Source organism: Rutidosis leptorrhynchoides, chromosome 7, assembly GCF_046630445.1.
Source record: "Rutidosis leptorrhynchoides isolate AG116_Rl617_1_P2 chromosome 7, CSIRO_AGI_Rlap_v1, whole genome shotgun sequence".
Taxonomy (NCBI): Eukaryota; Viridiplantae; Streptophyta; class Magnoliopsida; order Asterales; family Asteraceae; genus Rutidosis; species Rutidosis leptorrhynchoides.
In genome coordinates, this window is record NC_092339.1 from 124,958,844 (window position 1) to 124,977,440 (window position 18,597).

Below are 18,597 nucleotides of genomic sequence, written 5' to 3' on the forward strand. Positions count from 1 at the left end.
TATATTAGATTAGTTTGGGTTATGCAAAGGTTATTTTACGAGTTTTAAAGTCGGAGCTCTGTCCGTGTAACACTACGCGATAAATAATCAATGTAAGCTATGTTCTCCTTTTTAAATTAATGTCTCGTACTTAAGTTATTATTATGTTTATTTAAGACGAAGTAATCATGATGTTGGGCTAAAAATATCTAAAATTGGGTAATTGGGCTTTGTACCATAATTGGGGTTTGGACAAAAGAACGACACTTGTGGAAATTAGACTATGGACTATTAATGGGCTTTATATTTGTTTAACTAAATGATAGTTTGTTAATTTTAATATAAAGATTTACAATTGGACGTACCTATAAATAACCATATACACTCGATCGGACACGATGGGCGGGATATTTATATGTACGAATAATTGTTCATTTAACCGGACACGGGAATGGATTAATAGTCACTAGAATTATTAAAACAGGGGTGAAATTATGTACAAGGATACTTGGCATAATTGATAACAAAGTATTAAAACCTTGGGTTACACGCAGTCGATAACCTGGTGTAATTATTAAACAAAGTATTAAAACCTTGTTACAGTTTAAGTCCCCAATTAGTTGGAATATTTGACTTCGGGTATAAGGATAATTTGACGAGGACACTCGCACTTTATATTTATGACTGATGGAATGTTATGGACAAAAACCAGACGGACATATTAAATAATCCAGGACAAAGGACAATTAACCCATGGGCATAAAACTAAAATCAACACATCAAACATCATGATTACGGAAGTTTAAATAAGCATAATTATTTTATTTTATATTTCATCGCACCTTTAATTATTCGTCATTTATATTTTTTGTTATTTATTTTATTTTGTTAATTAAATTTACTTTACGCTTCGCTTAAAATATAAAATCGACAAACCGGTCATTAAACGGTAAACCCCCCTTTTATATATTATTATATATATATATATATATATATATATATATATATATATATATATATATATATATATATATATATATTTATATATTTTTGTACAAATGTAATTATATAAAAATATAGTGTAATCGTCTCCTTGTGGAACGAACCGGACTTACTAAAAACTATACTACTCTACGATTAGGTACACTGCCTATAGTGTTGTAGCAAGGTTTAGGTATATCCATTTTGTAAATAAATAATTAAAACTTGTGTAATATTTCGTCGTATTTCGTATTTAAATTAATACTATTTCATATACCCCTCGCATAACATCATTGACTTAAAGTACGCCAAAAACATTAAAAAAACCCAAAAATCTTTGCTTTTAAAACAACGTTTTAAAATGACGAAATTTTAAAATTTTGTCGAGGGATGGACTAGGTCAACATACCGAAACAACCTCATCCTAAATAAAAAAGGAAAACAAAATTTTAAATTACTCCATAAATTATTTTATTATTAAAGGTTTTATATTAAAAAAAAACAACAACCGCACTCGCGGTTCTTTGTGGGTACCCACATCCGCACTCGCGGAGGGTGCAAAACCTAGTCAGATAAACTGGTCGAACAGATCAGTTTCCACACCCCATCCCATTTTATTTTTTTCTGCCAAAAATACACACAAACCACTCCCAATTTCGCGATTTTTCACCGATAAACATAAATTTTTTTGCTAAAATCATGTTGAGAAGGATGCTACCAAGAGGTTACTCAAGAAAATCGGTAATTTCTACATCTAAACACCATTTAATTCGGGTTATTAGTGTTCTTGAACAAAAATATTCATAATCTGATTTTGATGATATCTAGTGTAATTGTGTTTGAATTGATTGTATATTGTGCTTGTATAACCTAGATTGATGCTATTTAACATGATTAGAAGCCTTAAACTTCAAATTTTGAGTAATCTAGGGTTTGTGTTCTTGAGCAAAATTGGGGCTTTTTGATATAAACGGGTTATGGCCGAATTTTGTTGTTAGTCTATACTAAATTGAGTAGTGTAACATGTTTAGGTTGCTAAATGATCAAAACTTTAATCCTAAACATGATTTTCAAGAATTAAAGTGGACTTTTTGAGTCAAAAATGCATGAACTCAATTTAATTGATATGAATGCCAATTGGAACTTGTTTAATTGCTAGTAATGATTATTTTGACATGTTATTTGAGATAAAAGCTAAAGATCATTGTATACATTCTCATATATGTTCATTTGTAAAAGTGTAGAATTGTTAATATTATGAAAATGTGTATAAAGTTTAATATAGATTAAACATGTCATTGTAATTGTTTTGATTTATGATTTTGCTAACACTAATGCATATTTGGAGGCACAAAAATTGTGTTTGATATGTTTCAGTGGGTGAATCTTCATCCGCATCTCAGGCTCACAATGCTCCTCCTGAAAATGCAGCAGAACAGGACATTAATGACCTATATAGACAAGAACTACCACATCAATACATTCCATATTCAAATATAGAATTGGCAGATTTATATCCTAATTTAAGGTTTAATCGACATTGGATAGATTATCCAAAATACCAGAGGAACTTGCACACCCTTTAGTCTAATGTTGTTGAAGTACCTAGAGTCATAGATTGGGAACCATTAGAAACAGTTGGAATAGCTGGTCCAATCAGAGAATTACTTACGCAAAGGTATGGTAATTCTACTTTTACTGATTGGGAACGTTTGTTTAATATACGTAGACGTGTATATAGAGAATGGTGTGTGGAGTTATTGTGTAGTATTGAAATTAATGATCGGGTATCTACCTTAACCGATCGTAGTTTTATTAGATTTTTATTAGGAGGTGTGATGCGCCATATGTCTCTACTAGACATGGCTCAGGCTTTGTGTATATATACGCATGAGGAGTTGGCATCTACTGATTGTCAAGGGTTGATACTTAATGGTAGGAGAATTGATGAGAATTTTGATATGAATGGTGTATGGAGTAGAATGACTAGGCATACACGATTTCATGGGGGGAATAACTCTTATACTGATATTGATAGAGCTGAGCTAAGAGTAATTCATAGGTTCTTAGCAAATTCGATTACACAGCTAGGTAAGAACAAAGAGAAAGTAAATGAGAATGATTTATTTTATCTCATGTGTATTCGAGACCCACAAAGCGCTGTGAGTATACCTTATTGTGTGGGTTATTATTTATCAGCTATAGTTAAGAGTATACGGCCTAATGGGATAATAGGAGGTGGTATCTTTTTACCCTAATTGCTGAGTATCTCGGTGTCGATAGAAATCGAGGGGGATTAATAATTGCAGCACCGGAACCCCGTGATACAATTGGTTTAAAAGTATATCATGGTGCTAAGGTTTTAAAGAAAAAACATAACGCTGCAGCACCATATGAGGGCTCGCACCCACAGGTCGAAAGAGATCAGTAGCAAGGTAACGCGGGAGGGGGGAATGAGATGACAGAAATGCAACTTTTTATGGCTCATCATGAGTATAAAATGGCTAGACAACGAGCATTTCAAGATTGGCAGTATCATCAAAACCAAATCATGAGTCATCGTGCACACATAAATGCAACTTACATTACGACTCCAATGCCCGTATTTCCTCCTTGGACTATACAGACCCGACCACCGTACCCTACATATGACCCAGCTCAAGCATTCTACAGTACATACGGCTATGAATGGGATCCATACTGGCACCAGCCTTATCAACCCTGATTTCTTTTATTTTTATTTTTAATTATTTGATAACTTGTAATTTTATACTTTTAATATTTCTTTTGATATTTTAATAGTTTTTATTTTCTAACTTTTATTATTAGATTTTGAATAATTTTTGAATGTGGGGTGATATACCCAACTTCAAAAATATGTATATATATGTTTGTAGTTTTTCTCATGTACAAAACAGGGTAAAACAGCGCATTTTCAAAGACTGGCATTAAGTTCAGCAAAAGCTATTACTTTTGACGACAAAATGAAAAACAAATGTGATGTAACAACAAGACGGAATGAACAAATGATGTGCACCATTTATCATTCAACAAACAAACGCCAATATGTTTGGAAACTTTGGTAAAATTTAATCATTTTTCTACGCTAAACACCCTCAATAATTTAAATTGTTACTGATTTCTTGCAAATGAGGGCATTGCAAGATCTTAAGTGTGGGAAAGGGTTAAATTCTTTCGGATCTTAAAAAAAAAAATTTGATTTAAACACTTGGTTACCATTAGAAATACTAGTAACGCAGTAGTTCTATTAGAATCTAGTGCTCTCTGATAATAAAGAACAGCCCTAGTCTTATATACTGACTACCCAATTCTACTAAAATTTTTTAAAATTTTCAATTAAATGAACTCAAAATCATGTTTATACATATTTATGAACGATAAAACTAGGTGTTAACACCGAAATTATTGTTACCTCGAAAAAGACATAAATTGATAAACAACCCAAAATGTTAGAATTCATTTAAAATGGAATAGAGGACAATAAAAAGGAAAATAAAAGCCAAGTGTGGGAAAAATTTACCAAGTTATTTAAAACATATATCACATATTTTTGTACAAATAATTGAAGATACTTTTTTTTGGATAAAATTAACCGTTTTACCCGGTAAATTTTAATATATTTGAAAGAAAGATGGAGCTACACGATGAATCAATTCCATCATTTAAAGGAAGTAAAGTCTTCCGAAAAAGAAACGCACTTCTTGATTTAGGTCATGAAGTTGTCGTCCAGACCAGCTGTAGGTTGACGAAAAATATAGAAAAGTCATCTCTAAAATCAGCAGGAAATCCACGGACCTCAGCATCAAACAGGGTCGCCAAGTGGTCAGATTTATCCTAACCATGAGAGGATCTATCTTGTAAAATGGGGAGGACGCCGTGCAAATTAGCTGGATAAGACTAATGAATCAGATCCCCAGAAAGGATAATCTCCTTAAAAGATCAAAAATCAGCTTTTAAGACTGATATTACTCAATACTTGAGATTGACCTTAAAGATTGAGAATTACAAACTCATGGAATTCAATGATATCTAAACTCGAGCTTGAACGAGAAAATATTTTGATCAAAATTACAAACCGATTTGTTTTCTGAAAACCCTATTTTTAATGTGTTCATTACCATTGAACGTAAAATCCTAGGAATTCACCTGGAATTCATTAGGTCACCTGAACCAAATCGGGTGTCAACTGTAAGAACGGTGGTTGCATAACATGGTCAAAGACAGGACCTTGTGCCAGACCGAAGAAAAATTATAAGGGTGAGCTTTACTATTGCTCCTATCAAGGATAGTAATTGCATCCGACACGTTATAGACCATAATTAAAAGCATGTCAGGGGACATTGCCTTAACAGTTGCTTGTTCAATGCTTTCCTTTACAACCGGATGATAGTTTACCGAAAGGTAATGTACGGAGCAAGTATACTGGACGTGTTGCTTTCCCAATACAAGGTTAGCAAGTAGGTGACAAAAAACCACAAGTTTTGAGCTAAAATTTTCAAATTTGAAACCCACCAAACCCACAAAAACAATTTGTAAACACCGGTAAAGGGTTATTCCGGAAAACTTATCTAGGGTAAAAGCTAGATTTAATTTTCAAAAGATTAAATGTTTTCATAAAGATCCAATTTCCTTAATGGATCTAAATTTTCATAGTCATGTGAGACTGTAAACCACAACGTTACTACCATTGTTTATACCGCCGTATAGAAATCACTGATGTATAAAGTGTGAAGAATAAAGAAGTGATTCTAGTATTTTTATTTCAAGACTATATTGCTTGAGGACAAGCAACGCTCAAGTGTTGGAATATTTGATAATGCTAAAAACGAACATATATTTCATAGCATTATCCCTCAAGAAAGACAAGCTTTTAGTTGCAATTGTTCTATTTACAAGTGATATTCGTTTAAATAATAAAAGGTGAAGACAAAAGACAGATTCGACGAATTGAAGACGCAAACGACCAAAAAGCTCAAAATTACAAAATACAATCAAAGTGGTTCAAATTATTGATGAGAAACGTCTCAAAATTACAAGAGTACAAGACGCAAAACGCAAAGTACACGATATTAAATCGTACGAAAGGACGTTCGAAAATTCAGAATCGGGACCTGAGTCAACTTTCAACGCTCGACGCAACGGATAAAAAATTACAAGTCAACTATGCACAAGAATATAATATAATATATATAATTATATAAATTATATATTATATATATATATATATATATATTAAAAAATTACAGCAGCCCACGTTTAAATCAAAGAGTGAGCTGGAATCCACAGATCCGCACTCGCGGTACTTTTGTGAAGGAAACTACCGCACTCGCGGTACTCTACAGTACGAAGTGGGCTTATAAAAGGCAACGAATTCTGCACCAAAAACACATCTTTTTCCTTCATCTATCTCAACGTATTTATATATATATATTTATATTTTAATTTTAATTTTAATTTTAAATTCTAATAATAAGGGTATGTTAGCGATTGTTGTAAGGGTATAAGTCAAAATTCTGTCCGTGTAACGCTACGCTATTTTTAATCACTGTAAGTTATGGTTAATGTTATTTTTAATTTAATGTCTCATAGCTAAGTTATTATTATTCTTATTTAATACCGAAGTAATCATGATGTTGGGCTAAAAATATTAAGATTGGGTAATTGGACTTTGTACCATAATTGAGGTTTGGACAAAAGAACGACACTTGTGGAAATTAGACTATGGGCTATTAATGGGCTTTATATTTGTTTAATTAAATGATAGTTTATTAATTTAATATGAAGATTTACAATTAGACGTACCTATAAATAACCACATACACTCGATCGGATACGATGGGCGGGATATTTATATGTACGAATAATCGTTCATTTAACCGGACACGGGAATGAATTAATAGTCTATGGAATTATTAAAATAGGGGTGAAATTATGTACAAGGACACTTGGCATAATTGTTAACCAAGTATTAAAACCTTGGGTTACACGCAGTCGATATCCTGGTGTAATTATTAAACAAAGTATTAAAACCTTGTTACAGTTTAAGTCCCCAATTAGTTGGAATATTTGACTTCGGATATAATGATAATTTGACGAGGACACTCGCACTTTATATTTATGACTGATGGACTGTTATGGACAAAAACCAGACGGGCATATTAAATAATCCAGGACAAAGGACAATTAACCCATGGGAATAAAATCAACACGTCAAACATCATGATTACGAAAGTTTAAATAAGCATAATTCCTTTATTTTCATATTTAATTGCACTTCTAATTATTGCACTTTTATTTATTGTCATTGTATTTAATTGCACTTTTAATTATCGTACTTTTTAATTATCACAATTTTATTTTATCGCACTTTTATTTATCACAATTTCATTATCGTTATTTACTTTACGTTTAAAATTAAGTTGTATTTATTTTTAATATTTTACATTAGGTTTTAACTGCGACTAAAGTTTTAAAAATCGACAAACCGGTCATTAAACGGTAAAAACCCCCTTTTATAATAATAATATTACTTATATATATTTGTATTTTTATAAATTTAAAACTAATATAGCGTTAAGCTTGTTTAAGTGTATCCCTGTGGAACGAACTGGACTTACTAAAAACTACACTACTGTACAATTAGGTACACTGCCTATAAGTGTTGTAGCAAGGTTTAGGTATATCCATTCTATAAATAAATAAATATCTTGTGTAAAATTATATCATATTTAATAGTATTTCGTTATAAAAATAATACTATTTCCTAGTACACCTCGCACACATCAATTATCTCAGATCGCGATACCCGTTTCGCTTCTAGATTTTGGCGTTCTTTGCAAGAAGCCTTGGGGACTCGTCTCGACATGAGCACTGCACCCGTAAACCGACGGACAAAGCGAACGAACGATTCAAACTTTGGAGGACATGTTGCGTGCTTGTGTTATCGATTTCGGAAAATCTTGGGAAAAGGATTTGCCGCTAGCCGTATTCTCTTACAACAACAGTTATCTTTCGAGCATTAATGTAGCACCTTTCGAAGCGTTGTATGGCCGCAAATGCAGTTCTCCTATTTGCTGGGTCGAAGTAGGTGAGAAGCAAATCACCAAACCCGAGCTAGTTCATGAAACAACCGAGAAGATTGTCCAAATTCAAGCGAGGCTCAAGACGGCCCATGACCGTCAAAAGAGTTATGCAGACCTTAAACGAAAAGACTTTGAATTCAACGTGGGTAACCGCGTTATGCTAAAGGTCGCACCTTGGAAAGGTGTAAATCGATTCGGAAAGCGTGGAAAGTTAAATTTGTGATACATTGGTCCTTTGGAAATCTTGGAGCGTATTGGACCCGTTGCTTACCGTTTGGATCTTCCGACACAATTGAGCTCCGTTCATCCTACTTTTCACGTGTCAAATCTGAAGAAATGTCTTGCTGAACCAGAACTTGTCATCCCTCTCGATGAGCTTACGATTGATGACAAACTCCACTTCGTGGAAGAACCCGTTGAAATTATGGACCGTGAGGTCAAGACCTTGAAACGTAACAAGATTCCGATCGTCCGAGTCCGATGAAATGCAAAATGAGGACCTGAGTTTACTTGGGAGCGAGAGGATCATATGATGCAGAAGTATCCTCAACTTTTTCCGACTCCTCCATCTACCTCAGCTTAAATTTCGGGATGAAATTTTCTTTAACAGGTGGGTAATGTAACGACCCGACTTTTTTGACCTTTAATTGTATTTATTTCTTTCACGAAACTGTGTACTTGTGCGTACTGTGATGGATTATTTTCTGGGATCATTAATTATGTTAATTACTTTCGTTAATGCCTTACTACGTGTTTTTAAGTACTAGGTTACTTAACATGATCCTTGATTGCATTTACGACCGTTAGTGTCACTTAAGGATTAAAACGAGCTACGAACTTGGTACACGTTAAACTTTTGTCATGATTGGGATATTATGGCTACGTAAACTTGATTGTTATTTATTAATGACAATTACTTGGTTTTATGGTTCCTTAATTATGCTTAGTGTTTACTAAGGCTTACTAGTCACCCTAATGGACTTTATCTTAGTGGACTTCCAAGGCCCACCCTACTTACTTGATGGGCTCACTTAATGGACTAGTTAATGGACTAATTTAGCCCATTAAGCATAAGACAAAACTCAATTAGTTAATTAGACAAGATTAAGCATGCTTGGTACCATATACTTACAATTTTTAGCCTTTTGCTCTGTGCCACCCAACATGTACAACCACCACCATGTACCACCATCTAATAGCAAGCAATGGTCCCCCCACCCCACCCCACCATGACCGTCGGCCTACTAGGCCACACCCACCATCACCATTTCATTTAAACTCTCTCATTCTCATTTCAAAAACACACACACTTATTCTCTCAAATTTCTCTCTACTTTTCTCTCATCTTTCTTGAAGAAACTTGAAGGTTTTGATTCTTTGTCTCTACTTTTTCTTCTCAAAACTGAAACATCATCATCATCATTGTTATTTTTGGATTTTGGTTTTTATAACTTCAATCCTCATGATATCTTGCAATCTTTGATCTCTTTTATGATAAAGAAGCAAGAACAAGGATCAAAGCTTTGTAGCTTTTGGTTCTACATGAACTTTTAACAAATTTTAAGATCAAATTACTTTATGATCTTCTTTATGTTCAAGTATTAGAACTTAAGGTTCATTTCATGAAGATTCAAGTTCATAACTTGATATCTTTTTGTATAAAGGATCCTTACTTGAACTTGTTTATTTTTGACTTTAAATCTATCATTTACGTTTATAGATTTCAATTTGTTTGAGTTTCATGGTCAAAAATTACTTGTTAAACTTTGATCTCATAAATCTTGAAACCAAAGTCTAACTTTGAAAGTTCAAGAACAAGAAAGTATAAGCTTACTAGTTTATGACTTTCACACATGTAAGATTGACTAAGTTTCATAACTTAAGGTCATCTAACTTGTTAAAACAATAGATCATTTATTCATGTTCATTTTACTTTACAAAATCTAAGTTTCATAACTTATGGTTGTGTAAAGTTGAAAGTCTAAGTGTTTTGACTTAGGGTTTTACCAAGAACATGAGATCTAGAATTTTTAGTCTAAGATCTTTAATATATAGTTAAGACCTAAGCTCTCTAGCTTAAGGTTTTGATTATTTAGTTTGATTCAAAGTTTATAGCTTTAGAAGACTTGTATTTGTGTTGAAACTAAGAAAAGTGATGCAACTTTGGTTCATCACCTTACTCAAACTCTCACATGAGTTGTGTTTTAATTCTTAGTCATGATTATTATGTGTTAATGGTAAAACCTTGGTCAAAAGTGATGCAAACACATCAACGAGTTGTACACTTGAAGCTATAAGCATCAAGGATGAGAACCGTGATGAGCATCAAGCACCAAGAATCCCACTAGAGCACCTTGCTTACTGTTTTCTGGATCTTATCAGTCACCTAGGTTACTGGAAAAGTTGATTTCCAGATATTTCGGTTCGATTAGATGACTTTTCGTTTAGGCCTGGCCTAAATCTGATGTACGGTTTAGGATTTATAGCCTTCCGAAAGTCACTACGCCCTTGTAACGTTGTGCTGAAATTTCTGACCTACTCGCTCTTAAACCGTCGCCACGGTCAAACGAAGACGAGTTAGGTTCTGAAAATTGGTCAGCGGTTAGAGGAATCACATACGGAGCCATGGTCACTGTCCTCGTGTCATTTCAGTTTGTAAAGAGGTCGTAGCAGCTGAATGAAGTCAGACTTTGTTTCGATCTCTATCCTTGATTGAAAACTTACTTTACTTTTTACGTTTGATGTTGATGATGATGATACTTAAGACTTAATTTATTTACTTATAAACCTTTTGGGACGATTTACTGACTTAGTAACTTTTTACTTAGGTTGACGACCTTTCGGACCGACTTACTTGCTTACTTATCTCGTATCGACTTTGACCGCACTTTCACTGTGAGTTATAGCATCCCTTTTTACTTCAACAATTTTTGGGACTGAAAATACATGCGCTTTTTTTTACGTTTTACTTACTAGGCACGAGTACTTAAACTTATTGTGAAGCGATCGGTCCCAATCTATAAGGACGAATACAATAACATATGGATACATTGCGAGGTATTTGACCTCTATATGATACATTTTACAAACATTGCATTCGTTTTTAAAAGACAACTTTTATTACATGGAAAGATGACAGGCATGCATACCATTTCATAATATCCAATCTATAAATGACCTAATATGTCATTTACTTAACAATAATCTTTATCGAACTCATCAACTTGAATGCAACGTCTTTTGAAATATGCCATGAAAGACACCAAGTAATATCTTTAAAATGAGCAAATGCACAGCGAAAGATTTCTTTCAAACCTGAGAATAAACATGCTTTTAAGTGTCAACCAAAAGGTTGGTGAGTTCATTAGTTTATCGTAATCAATCATTTCCATAATTTTAATAGACCACAAGATTTCATTTATTCAATAATCATACACTCGCAAGTGTTTAAAATTCATTCATATGGATTGAACATCTGGTAACCGACATTAACAAAATGCATCTAGAATATCCCCATATATAAATATCGAAGTACTAAAGCAGTTCAAATTCTCTGACTGGGGCGTGTCAAAGCCCATAGATCTATCTTTAGGATTCGCGTCAATTGGTGGCAATTATAATAAACACCAATTCTTAGGCTACCAAGTTCAACAAGGGCGATATCCGGTATAACAATTCAACCATAGAATGTAGTTTCGATTACTTGTGTTTATTTCATCAAACGTTTATAAAAGTGCATGTATTCTCAGTCCCAAAAATATATATTTGCAAAAGCATCTAAAAAGGGAGCAAATGAAACTCACTTATTGTATTTCGTAGTAAAAATACATATGACGTCATTGAAAAAGTGCAAGGTTGGCCTCGGATTCACGAACCTATATTAATTATATATATTTATATGTCGATCAATATCTGTCTAACAATTTAGGTCAAGTCATAGTGTACCACAATCCTAATGCTCGAGACTAAATATGTAAAAGTCAACAAAAGTCAACTTGACCCAAAATGATTTCCAAAATCCATACATGATTATCATATAACTTAAATATCGTCGTTTTATATATATCTAATATTTTTAACAGATTTTATGAAGTAAATAATAAAAGTCATTTTGTTAATAAAAATTTATATTTAAAATTTATATATGATAAAAATATACTTTTATATATCTTAAGTAATAAAATTTATAAAGTTCATTTAATATTATAAAATATAATGATAGGTACTATTAATGTTATTATATTACACGTAGCAAAATATGTTTGTATCACATATTTATTTGATAAAATAATATCTATAATAATAATAATAGTAAGTAAAAGTTGTATTATTTTGTAATAATAATTATTATTATTCTACTAATAATAATAACAATATTTTTATTTACGAAAAATGATATTATGATAAAATGATAATTCTTAATAAAAATGAAATTTTATATTAACAATGATATTCCTATTAAGAATAATAATTTTTGTAAAATGATAGCTTTGATATTAATAATACTTTTAATAATAATAGTGATAAAAATAATGAAAAACAAGAATTTTATCTAAATCAATATCTTACGATATTTTAAATTTCATCATGATACTCATACTCATTATTTCCTAATCGATTCGTTTAATAGCTTTTAATCGTCTTTTATATCGCGTTCATATTAATGATAATAATAGTAATCATAATAATTAGGTGTTACTAATATTATTTTTAATTATAATAATATTAATAATAATAAATATTATGATAATATTAATGATAATACTAATAACTATTTTATTGATAATAATAATAATAATAATACTAATTATAACTTTAACGATAATATCGATAGTAATAATAAAAATAACAATTTTTAATGATAATACCTTTTATTGATAAAGATGATAATAATAATAATAATAATAATAATAATAATAATAATAATAATAATAATAATAATAATAATAATAATAATAGTAATTAGATAAAAACTATAACGACGATAATAATAATCATTTTTAATAATAATGCAAAAATTCAATTGACTATAACTTCTAATCCGTTCATCGAAACCATTCGATATCTAAATGAAAAGTTCTTAATTTTTCGCTAGCTTTCCAACGACATGCATATCTTATACCTTATCTCAACTGCATATGTAACTAATTCAGGATTCAACATAACCTATGTAACGGCAATATCAAAAGTACAAGCATGCATAATCCTATATACTCGAGCACTAGTCAGGGATACACTAATAATATATAAAAGTTAAGTTATGAGTGCTCACGTATCAATATTGAGATTCAATATTGCATGAAAGTACGTAAACGCAACGGAGACGATAAATACTCGGTTGACCTCACGAGCTATACCCCTGATCCATACCCATAACCTCCATAGCTATAACCCATAATTTCTTTAGCTCTATCCCGCTCATAAAAACCCGTTTTGAAATAGCTCGCTCATTAACTCGTCGTAGTATTTTATGTATAATACTAATAATAATAAGATTTTATAACAATAATAATAATAATAATAATAATAATAATAATAATAATAATAATAATAATAATAATAATAATAATAATAATAATAAATTTAATATAAATAATACGGAGTATGATATATGTGTGTGTGCAGAGGTAAATTCGATCGAGTTTTATAGACCCGTTTGGTGGACCTCAGCTCCGCGATTGTGAAGAGACAAAGGCCAAAAGCTCTGCGATTGCGGAGGTACTGTTTCCAGCTCACACTTCAATCATTTGAGGCTGCCGACGGTTTATATATATATTTAATATATAATATAATTAATTTATATAATTAATTATATATTATATTATATTTACGTGCATAGTTAACCTATAATTTTAGTTCCAAAGACTCGTACGTTGTCACATGACTATAGTCTCGGTTTCAGTTTCTCGAACGCATTCTCGTACGCTTAGAAAACTAATATATTATGTTTCGTGTAGTGTACCTTTATACATAACAAGACTCAAATCAATGAAAAACAATCCCACTCAAAGTGTAACTTATTCATTTGAGTGTTTTGGTCATTTGCTTCTTTAAATCGTCATCCCAATATATATACATATATGTAAAATAGTATTTTTTTTAAATCAAAACGTTTATATGTTAGAGTTAATATTATATTTAATTATTTTGTAAATATATATATATATATATATATATATATATATATATATATATATATATATATATATATATATATATACATACATACATACATACATATTCATTTAAAACTGTTAATTTATATATCTATTTAAAAAAAATTAGTTTTTCAAATGCTAATTATATTTCAAAATATAATTTAAATCGTTTACGTAATAGAAAATATTATATCCTATATCGTTTTAATTTTAAAACTTAAATAGATATAGTTCATTTATGTACTAGTGTTTAAATATCAATTGTATCACTAAACGAGTGTTACTATCGTGTACTTAACTAATTTTGAAAACATATATATTTAATGAACACGGTCTAATTACACGTTGCAAGTTATTTATATATTCAACAACTAATATTCTAATTCACGTTATTTAAACAGGGATATTTTAATAATCAAGTTTCATTATATCGAAAAGCGTTTTCATACACTGGTAACTAAATCATTATTATTAAATTTAGTCTTCCACTAACTTTTGTCTAACTTTCGTTATTTGACACCTTGTCTTCATATGAAAATCACTTTACCAATTATTCTGAATATCGTTAAAAAGAATAGATTTCTCAAATCATAGTGGACCTCTCAACAGAGACTCGTAATCATAATTCAATGTTTCTGATAATTCAATCATTTGATCTTATCTTCTAATTTCGCCGATAATCATATTGAAACAAATATGTTCATGTAAAGCATTATACGTTTAAATATTTTGTTGATATATTCAAGTTATAATATATACACATATACATACATAATCATATACGTTCATTTAATGGTTCTTGAATCATTGGAATTTGGTCGAGGTTAAATGAATGTGTGAACATAGTTTAAAATTCTTGAGATTTAACATTACAGACTTTTCTTATCGTGTCGGAATAATATAAAGATAAAGTTTAAATTTGGTCAAAAATTTTCGGGTCGTCACATATTGTATGTGTGGGTTATATAACGGCATAAACTTTCCCCTTAGCTCGGTAACGTTTAGTCATTGGTTTTTGAACTGGTGAACGCGAATCTTAGATATGGATCCATAGAGTTTGACATCCCCACTCGGGCTAGTCGCGCTAGCATTTAACGGGTGTTTAATACTTCGTAGACTTACGCACTCTCCAAGTGTACTTTTAGGGGGTGATATTTACGTTAAGTTAGTTACCAAGTGCCCACGATTAAGCATATACTTTTCATACTGTTTTGAATACGAAATCTCGTGGCCTACATTACATTATTGTTACAGTTAAACTATAGCTCACCAACATTCGGGTTGACTTTTAAGCATGTTATTTCTCAGGTGCTTAGACGTTTGATGCTTCCGCTGTATTAGTCTCGCTGTTAGACTTGCTGTGTAGACACCCGCTGCTTTTGTTTAGAGATGTCTCTGCATGAAACTTTTACTTTGCATTCACGAACTATGTTACTTTTGAACAATGAATTTGTAATGACCTTTGAGTCTCATACTTATTTTATTGCTTTCTATTCGTAGAAACACACTATCATTTGTAAAACATTTGACGTCAGTAAAGACGTTACCCCTTTTTATGAATGCAAACTTTTTTTTAAAAACATCATATAGTGTTTGACCTTGTAATGATCATGTTGTTGATGATCCGTACACGTCAATTTTGTACGGGGCGTCACATTCATCATCAAGGAACATAAAAATTTTACATTTTCTTCGTTTATCCTGTAAAAGCAACACCAATTTAGGATAATTTTTTCATTAGGACAAATTTAACACTTACAAAATTTGGGCAACTAATGAGTTTTCTTCCTGGGTTTGTTGATGTCCATGCAGTTTGAACATACAATTGTTTAAGATTGGGAAGATGAAGAAAACCCAGCAAACATTTGAGAGGGAAAATGAAAAAGTAGAGGCAAATGAAAATAGGGAGTTAGGGTTTAATAGGAATAAATAAGGAGAAGATAACCAGGATAAAATAATGACTTGTTCCACGTAAGCATGTTACCAGTTGTAACTGATTTGATGCATACAATAGGAGAGATTACAAAATTCATTGCATACAATAGGAGAGTTGAAAGTATGATGCATACAATAGGATAAGTAGGAAAGTTCAATGCCTTTTCAATCCATATTCCCTTATTTATTTTATGTTCTTAATATGTGACAGTTAAGAATATAGGAATCCGTTAGTTAAAAATAACGAAGGACTAGTGTTGAAATTTTTAGAAGGACATCATGTAATATTTGGAATATATGGGAGGATAAGATGTGTAAAATGGGATGTAGAGTTTTTAACATATATACCCTTCCTAACATTTTAAATCACATATATACCCACTTAAATGAATTTATACCATATATGTTCATTACTAACCTTTAAATAAACATATTTACTCATTTAAAAAAATATATCATAAATATTCATTCTAAACACCTAAATACATCATATACACCCATTTATTTCATTAAATCATTAATATAACTCATTTATTCTAATCAAACACTCAAATAAAGGACAAGTAGTAAGATCATCGATCATAATTTATTTACTGATTATTAGAAGAAAAAAAAAATTTGATAGGCAAAAGGATGTATATATTATAAATTAAACTGTACAGATGTTCAAGATACATATTGGCTACTCCGTATCTATTTGCTACTCCGTATCTCACAGGACTAAATAACTAAAATACTATATATCAACATATTAAAATTAGAATCCTGATTAGTTGAGCAATGTTGACATCTGATTATTACTAATTGTTTTATGAAAATACCATAGTTCATGTGTTTGTAGGTGGTAACAAAAGCATTCAAGTTCAATCCTCACTTGCTACACTTTGGGGGGCTTGCCTTTCAAAAAAAAAAAAAAAAAAAAAAAAAAAAAAAAAAAAAAAAAGCATTCAAAATCTAAAATTAACACTGCTCGTTACATTGAAAGGCATAGTTTTTTTAATGATTCAATGAAATAAATGGGTATATATGATTTATCTAGGTGTTTAAAATGAATATTTATGATATTATTTTTTTAGGTGGACAAATATATTATTTTAAAGGTCAGTAATGGGCATATATGATATTAATTCGTTTAAATGGGTATATATTTCAAATTTTAGAAAGGGTATATATGTTAATGTAGCTGAAAACTTGTTCTTTTTTCATCAAAATTAGAAATTAGAAACTACTAGAAGGGTGAATTGGGTGTGCGTGGAGATCGAGCCAGGGAGAAACAAGAGGACCAAAATCAAACTCAAATCTGTAATCCAATCATAAAATTGGACGTTTAGATATCATCTATCCATAGTAGAACTAGCAAAGTCATCATTCATTCCATCTTTTGAGTCCAATTTGGGGTTTTGAAACCCTAGACTTGAAGGTGTGAAATTTTGTTAAGTTCTTGCGAAATTGATGGCGTTGTTGTGTGTAGTTAGTCTGATTTGAGTCGTTTATACTATGTTTAAGCTTATATACGAAATTAAGAAGGTGATTAAATATATGAATATGTATTATATAGGAAATTACAAGTGAATTGTGGTAGTTAGACTTGGGTTAAAAGATGGTACTAGCACCTAATTATCTTCAATTTTGTGTTAGTTGATGTTTAATCACCCAAGTTCATGAGAAAAATGTAAGTTCTAATGAAATGGTGATTTTTATAAAAATTTCACTAAAGATTGTAAGTCTAATTTCATGAAATTTTGAAGCTTTTATGAAGTTAGGGATTTTGTAAGATGATGGTGCCAAGAAGATGAAATAATTATCTTCAGTAAAGATGTTATGTAGTAAGGTCAGGTTATTTAATTAGAAGAACTGGAATAGAATGGTGCAATTAGAAGTTGATTAGTAACAAGAATAATATGGATTATGAAACTTCTTGTGCTATGTTAATTAGTGTGAACTAGAAGCTAATTTAGTGTGATTATAATATGAAATAGGTTGAAATCTAGAGGAAGGACTTAGAGGTGTTGTCACAACGGTGCATAAATTCTCTAAGGGGTAATTTGGACGGGTCAAGTGGGTTGTAAGTTGTGGAATGACTCTAGAGCCGGATCCCACTTACAAATTGTATGTGCATATGTAGCGTGAGTTGAGAGACTCGTGCTTCATGATCCTCACAAGTGGCGGGCCTTATGGCAACCACTTAGTGGGTATAGCATGTAAGGGCATACCGCTACGATATAGTTGATCCAGACATGTTAGAGGTGATGGCCATCTTAGATATTGACAAACCCTTATATTGTATAACTAATGTTAACACTTATGGGTGCTTTTGTGAGATTGAATTTAGTGAGAATTTGGAAATTGTGAATTCTGTATTTCATTCAACGGATTGAATATTACATCGGATATCTTGACCTCGATGCTTTTGTATATCTTCTATGTAAGTACACTGCCCG